Source organism: Oncorhynchus clarkii, chromosome 2, assembly GCF_045791955.1.
Source record: "Oncorhynchus clarkii lewisi isolate Uvic-CL-2024 chromosome 2, UVic_Ocla_1.0, whole genome shotgun sequence".
NCBI lineage: Eukaryota > Metazoa > Chordata > Actinopteri > Salmoniformes > Salmonidae > Oncorhynchus > Oncorhynchus clarkii.
Window position 1 is genome coordinate 97,617,515 of NC_092148.1, and position 11,534 is coordinate 97,629,048.

Genomic DNA, 11,534 nt, shown 5'->3' on the forward strand with positions numbered 1-11,534 from the left:
CATCTTGACTCGTTTTATTGTTGTTCAAAATAGTATCATTTTCCACCTCTTTTTCTCTCTGTGAAACAGTGAATGTGGCATATCGAGGTTTGGTTGAAACTGATGAGAGGCGACAGCTTGGAGAGCAGAGGAGGCTCTGTAGAAGGCATACAGCGCAGGAACAGTCATCTGAGACATGGCTCCCGGAGAGGAACACCTTCCCTCCCTCCCTCCCTCCCTTTGCCTCACCCAGCCCACAGAGAGAGAGAGAGAGAGAGAGAGGCATGGAGAGAGAGAGAGGCATAGAGAGAGAGAGAGAGGCATAGAGAGAGAGAGAGGCATAGAGAGAGAGAGGCATAGAGAGAGAGAGGCATAGAGAGAGAGAGGCATAGAGAGAGGCATAGAGAGAGAGGCATAGAGAGAGAGAGAGGCATAGAGAGAGAGAGAGGCATAGAGAGAGAGAGGCATAGAGAGAGGCATAGAGAGAGAGAGGCATAGAGAGAGAGAGAGAGGCATAGAGAGAGAGAGGCATAGAGAGAGAGAGAGGCATAGAGAGAGAGAGAGAGGCATAGAGAGAGAGAGAGGCATAGAGAGAGAGAGGCATAGAGAGAGAGAGAGGCATAGAGAGAGAGAGGCATAGAGAGAGGCATAGAGAGAGAGGCATAGAGAGAGAGAGAGACATAGAGAGAGAGAGAGGCATAGAGAGAGAGAGAGAGGCATAGAGAGAGAGAGAGGCATAGAGAGAGAGGCATAGAGAGAGAGAGAGGCATAGAGAGAGAGAGGCATAGAGAGAGGCATAGAGAGAGAGGCATAGAGAGAGAGAGAGGCATAGAGAGAGAGAGAGGCATAGAGAGAGAGAGGCATAGAGAGAGAGAGAGAGGCATAGAGAGAGAGAGAGAGGCATAGAGAGAGAGAGGCATAGAGAGAGAGAGAGGCATAGAGAGAGAGAGAGAGAGAGAGAGAGAGAGAGAGGCATAGAGAGAGAGAGAGGCATAGAGAGAGAGAGAGAACTGGCCTGGAGGGACACAAACCCAGGGACCATATAAACAGTGCGAGCCAGGGTACCCTCAGAAACACTGTCAGTAATGTTGTACATAGACATCCAGGATTGCATGTGTCTGGATTGGCTCGAGATGCTCTAGCTCCACCACTATCTCCAGGTCAACCACCACTATCCCCAGGTCAACCACCACTATCCCCAGGTCAACCACCACTACCCCCAGGTCAACCACCACTATCCCCAGGTCAACCACCACTATCCCCAGGTCAACCACCACTCTCCCCAGGTCAACCACCACTATCCCCAGGTCAACCACCACTATCCCCAGGTCAACCACCACTATCCCCAGGTCAACCACCACTACCCCCAGGTCAACCACCACTATCCCCAGGTCAACCACCACTATCCCCAGGTCAACCACCACTCTCCCCAGGTCAACCACCACTATCCCCAGGTCAACCACCACTACCCCCAGGTCAACCACCACTATCCCCAGGTCAACCACCACTATCCCCAGGTCAACCACCACTATCCCCAGGTCAACCACCACTATCCCCAGGTCAACCACCACTACCCCCAGGTCAACCACCACTATCCCCAGGTCAACCACCACTATCACCAGGTCAACCACCACTATCCCCAGGTCAACCACCACTATCCCCAGTTCAACCACCACTATCCCCAGGTCAACCACCACTACCCCCAGGTCAACCACCACTATCCCCAGGTCAACCACCACTATCCCCAGGTCAACCACCCCTACCCCCAGGTCAACCACCACTATCCCCAGGTCAACCACCACTATCCCCAGGTCAACCACCACTACCCCCAGGTCATCCACCACTATCCCCAGGTCAACCACCACTATCCCCAGGTCAACCACCACTATCCCCAGGTCAACCACCACTATCCCCAGGTCAACCACCACTACCCCCAGGTCATCCACCACTATCCCCAGGTCAACCACCACTATCCCCAGGTCAACCACCACTATCCCCAGGTCAACCACCACTATCCCCAGGTCAACCACCACTACCCCCAGGTCAACCACCACTATCCCCAGGTCAACCACCACTATCCCCAGGTCAACCACCACTCTCCCCAGGTCAACCACCACTATCCCCAGGTCAACCACCACTATCCCCAGGTCAGCCACCACTATCCCCAGGTCAACCACCACTACCCCCAGGTCAACCACCACTATCCCCAGGTCAACCACCACTATCCCCAGGTCAACCACCACTCTCCCCAGGTCAACCACCACTATCCCCAGGTCAACCACCACTACCCCCAGGTCAACCACCACTATCCCCAGGTCAACCACCACTATCCCCAGGTCAACCACCACTATCCCCAGGTCAACCACCACTACCCCCAGGTCAACCACCACTATCCCCAGGTCAACCACCACTATCCCCAGGTCAACCACCACTATCCCCAGTTCAACCACCACTATCCCCAGGTCAACCACCACTATCCCCAGGTCAACCACCACTACCCCCAGGTCAACCACCACTATCCCCAGGTCAACCACCACTATCCCCAGGTCAACCACCACTATCCCCAGGTCAACCACCACTATCCCCAGGTCAACCACCACTATCCCCAGGTCAACCACCACTATCCCCAGGTCAACCACCACTATCCCCAGGTCATCCACCACTATCCCCAGGTCAACCACCACTACCCCCAGGTCAACCACCACTATCCCCAGGTCAACCACCACTATCCCCAGGTCAACCACCACTATCCCCAGGTCAACCACCACTACCCCCAGGTCAATCCACCACTATCCCCAGGTCAACCACAGCTATCCCCAGGTCAACCACAGCTAGCCCCAGGGCAACCACAGCTAGCCCCAGGTCAACCACAGCTATCCCCGAGTCAAGCTGTGCTGGCTCCACCTAAACCTGCTAGCTGCCAATTTGGTAGACCCCTTCATAGCGTCAGCCTATGGGATACCAAAGCCTTCATAACTAACCTTCAGAAGTGGAAGGGAAAGTGATGAACACTTCTCAAGATGTCATTGGACAGTCTCCTGAACAATCATGCTCACATCATTGAACCATATCAATATCAGTTCCTCTTTGATCGTGTCCAATTCCCAGGTGCACACAAACTGGCCAAGGCCTGTATGCATGATGCCAGACCCTACACCACAGCTCTTCAATCCCTGCAGGACAAATGTAGCCAACCACGTCAACTGAGCAAAATCAGGCTGTCATCTAGTGAATCTAAGTGGATGTAAAGAATCTAGCTAAAGGTTTTAACATTAATGCAAATTGAATAAACAATTTTGTAAGCTTGACTCACTGTTAATTTAAAAAATATATATATAATTCTGACTTGTCATTGTTCTTTATTGTAGTAATGTTAGAGATTGAAAATATTTGATTGCAGCTAAAGTAACGTAGTTGGGGGGGGGGGGGGTAATGGGATTGAGCCAAAGTGTCTCATCTCTGCACTCACAGGCTGACCACACCGTTGCAAAATATATTTAGAAATGTATGTTATTCAATTATTGCACCCACACTGCTGGCGCACGCCAACGAGCAGCTGCGTTGCCAAGGGCTAAAATAGAAATCAGTTCTCTTTCTGAAGCAAATCGCACTGCAAGTCCTGACTCTCCCAAAGACTCATTGGTTTATTGAAGCAGGTACCCACGTGCCATCTCCTCATTGGTTATACCCACGTGGGTGACTGAAAGGCGAACGAGGTAAGTGGCGGTAATGCACCTAATTTATGAAAGTTGCCAATTGCAATATAAAGTCAAGAGAAGAAAAAGCCTGGAAGGAAGAGAGACGACTAGAAACAATTCGGTTGACCGTTTTATTTGTGGATTAATTGTCAGAGTAGAGGACCTTGTGCATTTCAGGTAAAATAACAACTCAATGTTTATATCCCAGGACAAATTAGGTAGCAACAGCAAGCTAGCTAAATAGGACAAATTAGCTAGCAAGTGCAAGCTAGCTAAATAGGACAAATTAGCTAGCAACAGCAAGCTAACTAGCTAAATTGGACAAATTAGCTAGCAAGTGCAAGCTAACTAGCTAAATTGGACAAATTAGCTAGCAAGTGCAAGCTAACTAAATAGGACAAATTAGCTAGCAACAGCAAGCTAACTAGCTAAATTGCCATAAATGTTTAAAACTTCTTGATGACAGGGGGCAGTATTTTCACGTCCGGATGAAATGCCCAAATTCAACTGCCTGCTACTCATCCCCAGAAGATAAGATATGCATATTATTAGTGGATTTGGATAGAAAACACTCAGAAGTTTCAAAAACTGTTTGAACCATGTCTGTGAGTATAACAGAACTTATTTAGCAGGCGAAACCCCGAGGACTAACCATTCAGATTATTTTTTATGTTTTTATGGTCACTGTGACAGTGACACGATCGTTGTAAAGGGGAGACCAAAGCACAGCGTGATTAGAATACATTATTTTATTGAAGGAAGAACACGGAGAACACTTAAACAAAAACAACAAACCGAACGCGACGCTATGCCCAACGAATGCAGACACAGGCAACTACACATACATAATAACCCACGAACCACAATACAAAACAGGCTACCTAAATATGGTTCCCAATCAGAGACAACGACAAACACCTGCCACTGATTGAGAACCATATCAGGCCAAAACACATAGAAACAGACTAACTAGACATGCAACATAGAATGCCCACTCATATCGCACCCTGACCAAACAAAACATAGAAACAAACAACGCAAATAATGGTCAGAGTGTGACAATCACTCACTTTTCAATGGTTTTTCATTGGGAATCCAGATTTCTAAGGGACCTTCTTGCAGTTCCTATCGCTTCCACTGGATGGTTGAGGTTTGTGTAATGAAGAAGTACGGCCATCTTGAACGAGGGTCACTTGAAGTGTACTGTTAGATAGAGGCGCATGACCAGAAAGCAGCTTCAGTTTGTTTTTCCTCCTGTATTGAACACAGATCATCCCGTCTTCAATTTTATCGATTATTTACTTTAAAAAAAATACCTAAAGTTGTATTACAAAAGTAGTTTGAAATGTTTTGGCAAAGTTTACAGGTAACTTTTGAGATATTTTGTGGGGGGGGCTGGTTGGAACTGGTGTTTTTCTGCATCTAACGCGCCAAATAAAATTGACATTTTGGATAGATATTGACGGAATTAATTGAACAAAAGGACCATTTGTGATGTTTATGGGACATATTGGACAACAAAAGAAGCTCGTCAAAGGTATGAATTATTTTTTTATTTCTGCGTCTTGTCTGGTTTGAAATATGTTTTCTCTCTTTGATTACGGAGGTGCTATCCTCAGATAATAGCATCGTTTGCTTTCGCTGAAAAGCCTTTTTTGAAATCTGACATGTTGGCTGGATTATAGTAATTTATTTGAATTTGGCACTCTGCAGTTTCCCTGGCTTTTGGCCAAGTGGGACGCCACAGGTTAAGGCTTTTCAACCTGCCCCCAAATTAATATAGGTTAGAGTTTGGTTATGATATTTTAACCTGCGTGTCACGTTTGGTGTGGGGGGACAAAATACATTTTTTGCAAAATGGCGCACAATGGCGCACGGTGGCGCACGGTGGGTTAGGGCAGTGTGGTTGGAATTGCATCGTCTGTGGACCTATTGGGGCGATAAGAAAATTGGAGTGGGTCTAGGGTGTCAGGTAGGGTGGAGGTGATATGGTCCTTGTGTCATGCGTAGGTGTAATAGGTGGCAGGGAAGTCAGGCGCAGGAGAGTCAAATGGAGTGTAAAATGGAGTCTTTTAATAAAGTCCACGGAGTATGCTCCATAACACTAAATGTACATAAACATGGGTACGAGGACCCGACGCACACCTATACAACAATCACACTACACTGACAAATAAAACAATCTCTGACAAAGACATGAGGGGAAACAGAGGGTTAAATACACAACAGGTAATGAATGGGATTGAAAACAGGTGTATGGGAAGACAAGACAAAACCAATGGAAAATGAAAAAAAGGATCAATGATGGCTAGAAGACCGGTGACGTCGAACGCCGAGCACCGCCCGAACAAGGAGAGGCAACGACTTCGGCAGAAGTCGTGACACCTTGACTAGTCTCTCAAAGCACTTCATGATGACGGAAGTGAGAGCTACGGGGCGGTAGTCGTTTAGCTCAGTTACCTTAGCTTTCTTGGGAACAGGAACAATGGTGGCCCTCTTGAAGCATGTGGGAACAGCAGACTGGGATAAGGATTGATTGAATATGTCCGTAAACACACCAGCCAGCTGGTCTGCGCATGCTCTGAGGGCGCGGCTGGGGATGCCATCTGGGCCTGCAGCCTTGCGAGGGTTGACACGTTTAAATGTTTTACTCACGTCGGTTGCAGTGAAGGAGAGTCCACAGGTTTTGGTAGCGGGCCGTGTCAGTGGCACTGTATTGTCCTCAAAGCGAGCAAATAAGTTATTTCGTCTGCCTGGGAAACATCCTGGTCCACAACGGGGCTGGTTTTCTTTTTGTAATACCTCTTGTGTCTGAGCCGTTGAATTGCAACTCTACTTTGTCTCCACATGAACTATTATTAACCTGGCTAGCTTGAGAGAGAGAGAGAGAGAGAGGGGGAGAGCGAGAGCGAGAGAGGGAGAGAGAGAGAGAAAGGGGGCGGTAGAGAGAGTGGGGGGGAGAGGGAGAGGGAGAGAGAGGGGGAAAGAGAGAGAGAGAGGGAAGGAAGGAGATAAAGAATGAGAGAGGGAGAGAGAGAGAGGGGGGAGGGAGTAGGGAGAGAGAGAGAGAAAGGGGGAGGGAGAGAGAGAGAGAAAGGGGGAGGGAGAAAGAGAGAGAAAGGGGGAGGGAGATAGAGACGGGGAGAGAGAGAGAGAGAGGGAGAGAGAGAGAGAGAGAGGGAGAGAGAGAGAGGGAGGGAGAGGGAGAGAGAGGGAGAGAGAGGGGGAAAGAGAGAGAGAGGGAAGGAAGGAGATAAAGAATGAGAGAGGGAGAGAGAGAGGGGGGAGGGAGTAGGGAGAGAGAGAGAGAGAGAAAGGGGGAGGGAGAGAGAGAGAAAAAGGGGGAGGGAGAAAGAGAGAGAAAGGGGGAGGGAGATAGAGACGGGGAGAGAGAGAGAGAGAGAGGGAGAGAGAGAGAGGGAGAGAGAGAGAGGGAGGGAGAGGGAGAGAGAGGGGGAGGGAGAGTGAGGGAGAGAGAGAGAAAAGGGGAGGGAGAGAGAGAGAAAGGGGGAGGGAGAGAGAGAGGGATGGAGAGGGAGAGAGAGGGGGAGGGAGAGTGAGGGAGAGTGAGGGAGAGAGAGGGTGAGGGAGAGTGAGGGAGAGAGGGGGGAGGGAGAGTGAGAGAGAGGGGGGGGAGAGAGAGAGAGAGAGAGAGAGAGAGAGAGAGAGAGAGAGGGAAGGAGATAAATAATGAGAGAGGGAGACAGAGAGAGGGGGGAGAGAGAGAGAGAGGGGGAGGGAGAGGGAGAGGGAGAGAGAGAGAGAAAGGGGGAGGGAGAGAGAGAGACAGAAAGGGGGAGGGAGAGTGAGAGAGAGGGGGAGAGAGAGAGAGAGAGAGAGAAAGGGGGAGAGAGAGAGGGAAGGAAGGAGAGAAAGAATAAGAGAGGGAGACAGAGAGAGAGGGGGAGAGAGAGAGAGAGAGAGAGAGGGGGAGGGAGGGAGAGAGAGAGAGAAAGGGGGAGGGAGAGAGAGAGGGGGGAGAGAGAGAGAAAGGGGAGGGAGAGAGAGCGAGAGAGAGAGAGAGAGAGAGGGAGGGAGGGAGGGAGGGAGGGAGGGAGGGAGAGAGAAAGGGGGAGGGGGAGAGAGAGAGAGAGAGAGAGAGAGAGAGAGAGAGAGAGGGAAGGAAGGAGAGAAAGAATGAGAGAGGGAGACAGAGAGCGACAGAGAGAGAGCGAGAGAGAGAGGGGAAGGAGCGAGAGAATGAGAGAGGGAGACAGAGAGAGGGGGAGAGGGAAAGAGAGGGAAAAATAAGTTTGAGTAAGAGGAGCTGAAAGAGAAAAAATGATGGAGGGAATATAGGGATGGAGAGACTGAGAGGGACCATCGATGGAAGGAGCTGAGGGATGGAGAGACTGAGAGGGACCATTGATGGAAGGAGCTGAGGGATGGAGAGACTGAGAGGGACCATCGATGGAAGGAGCTGAGGGATGGAGAGACTGAGAGGGACCATCGATGGAAGGAGCTGAGGGATGGAGAGACTGAGAGGGACCATCGATGGAAGGAGCTGAGGGATGGAGAGACTGAGGGAAGAGAGACGGAGGTGATGTGTATATAGATCACTAAATCAATACAGGAGTACAGGATTACAGAGGAAGGAGTACAGGAATACAGAAAGTAAGGAGTACAGGATTACAGAGGAACGAGTACAGGATTACAGAAAGGAAGGAGTACAGGATTACAGAGACAGGAAGGAGTACATGAACACAGACAGGAAGGAGTACAGGAACACAGACAGGAAGGAGTACAGGAACACAGCAGGAAGGAGTACAGGAACACAGACAGGAAGGAGTACAGGAACACAGACAGGAAGGAGTACAGGAACACAGACAGGAACACAGACAGGAAGGACTACAAGAACACAGACAGGAAGGAGTACAGGAACACAGACAGGAAGGAGTACAGGAACACAGACAGGAAGGAGTACAGGAACACGTACAGGAACAGTGACATGAAGGAGTACAGGAACACAGACAGGAACACTGACAGGAAGGAGTACAGGAACACAGACACAGATGCAGGAAGTGTACAGGAGTACAAGCCCTCTCCTGTACTCCCTGTTCACCCATGACTGCATGGCCAAGCACGACTCCAACACCATCATTAAGTTTGCCGACAACACAACAATGGTAGGCCTGTTCCCCAACAATGATGAGACAGCCTTTAGGGAGGAGGTCAGAGACCTGACCGTGTGGTGCCAGGACAACAACCTCTCCCTCAATGTGATCAAGAAAAAGGAGATGATTGTGGACTACAGGAGAAGGAGGACCGAGCACACCCCCATTCTCATCAATGGGGTTATAGTGGAGCAGGTTGAGAGATTAGAGTTCCTTGGTGTCCACATCATCAACAAACTATCATGGTCCATTCTCATCAAGGCAGTGGTGAAGAGGGCACGACAACGCCTATTCCCCCTCAGGAAAGTAAAAAGATTTGGCATGTGTCCTCAGATCCTCAAAAAGTTTTACAGCTGCACCATTGAGAGCATCCTGACGGTACGGCAACTAATCTCCCTCGACCACAAGGAACTACAGAGGTGCGTAAGGCCCTGTACATCGCTGGGGCCAAGCTACCTGCCATCCAGGACCTCTATACCAGGCGGTGTCAGAGGAAGGCCTAAAATTTGCCAAGGACTCCAGCCACCCTGGCCATAGACTGTTCTCTCTGCTACCACACGGCAAGTGGGACCGGAGCGCCAAGTCTAGGTCCAAATGGTTCCTTAATAGCTTCTATCCCCAAGCCATAAGACTCCGGAACACCTTCTATCCCCAAGCCATAAGACTCCGGAACACCTTCTATCCCCAAGCCATAAGACTCCGGAACACCTTCTACCCCCAAGCCATAAGACTCCGGAACACCTTCTATCCCCAAGCCATAAGACTCCTGAACACCTTCTATCCCCAAGCCATAAGACTCCGGAACACCTTCTATCCCCAAGCCATAAGACTCCTGAACACCTTCTATCCCCAAGCCATAAGTCTCCGGAACACCTTCTATCCCCAAGCCATAAGACTCCGGAACACCTTCTATCCCCAAGCCATAAGACTCCTGAACACCTATCCCCAAGCCATAAGACTCCGGAACACCTTCTATCCCCAAGCTATAAGACTCCTGAACACCTTCTACCCCCAAGCCATAAGACTCCGGAACACCTTCTATCCCCATGCCATAAGACTCCTGAACATCTTCTATCCCCAAGCCATAAGACTCCTGAACATCTGAATCCTACAGACAAAGAACCATACAGTGCCTTGCGAAAGTATTCGGCCCCCTTCAACTTTGCGAAGAAAATAAAAACTGTATTTTTCTGTGAAGAATCAACAACAAGTGGGACACAATCATGAAGTGGAACGACATTTATTGGATATTTCAAACTCTTTTAACAAATCACAAACTGAAAAATTGGCCGTGCAAAATTATTATGGAAGAACAGGATGTCTCCAGTGATGATTTCAGTTTGTGGAAGAACAGGATGTCTCCAGTGATGATTTCAGTTTGTGGAAGAACAGGATATCTACAGTGATGATTTCAGTTTGTGGAAGAACAGGATATCTACAGTGATGATTTCAGTTTGTGGAAGAACAGGATGTCTCCAGTGATGATTTCAGTTTGTGGAAGAACAGGATGTCTCCAGTGATGATTTCAGTTTGTGGAAGAACAGGATATCTACAGTGATGATTTCCGTTTGTGGAAGAACAGGATATCTACAGTGATGATTTCAGTTTGTGGAAGAACAGTATATCTCCAGTGATGATTTCCGTTTGTGGAAGAACAGGATATGTGACATTTTGCATGACTCTTGTAAGATGTCCTTTAACACCTGATATGTTTTAAGTACTTTCAAGTACAGATGCCCTTCATGTAAATAACGTAAATGCAAAATGCAGTTAATTCATTTGTATGGAGGTTCATTTAAAGGTGGTCTATCAACGTTAGCACTGATGACTTTTCTTAAAAGTTGAGTCATGAAATCTTAGTCTCATTTAAAATGAAGCCCTCAATGTGAACATACCACAGAACTACCAAAAATAGAATACAATTAAATGAATTCAAGCAAAACGAGCACAACTTGTACATATCAAATATGGATCAATGTGATGTGCCAATATGCATGTCCATTATGCGGGTCCCTAAGGTCAAGATTACAAATATATTGTGCTGGTTCAAATCATACACAAATTGATTCACATAGAAAACACCTACGATACATTTAATTTCCTACAACAGGGCTGACATGTCTTCTGAAATGTATTCAGATTCAACATACTACAGTATACAGGTTCAGGGGATCATAAACTCACAGAAGAAACGGTTCATTATGTAGCTTGGTTTAACGACAAATGATTCACTCTGCAGTGATTTATGAATAGAGTGTGCAGCAGCTGGCAAGTCGTTGAGCAGGTCATCAGATCTTGGTACAGAGGACTCTCATATGCTCTAGGGTAGTGGCTTGCAAAATAGGGAGGTTGAGGTGTAGCTCCCTGTTTTGGTTTGGAGATCAGCCACGATTTCCATCCCTCAAATAGACTGTGGCTCTGTCTGGAGTACAGATTCCAAGGATCCTCAACTGAAATTAGAACAGAAACATTTTAAATTCCTGACATCAATAAACAACTTTCACAGTCAAGCATTAGGATATTTTATTGTTAGAACAACATGTTGCATGTTGATGGGATGTTAGTAAACCGTTCTCTGTGCAATACCGGTGACTTTTAACCACCTCACTGAGATGATCTGTAGTCCAGCTGGTCGCTTGAGGACAGAATCTGGGAGGTGCCTGAAGTCTTCACATTGCATCCTCATCACCTTGAATGGTTTAGCTGGTTGTGCGCCAAGTATCATCTTTGAAACATCATCAGG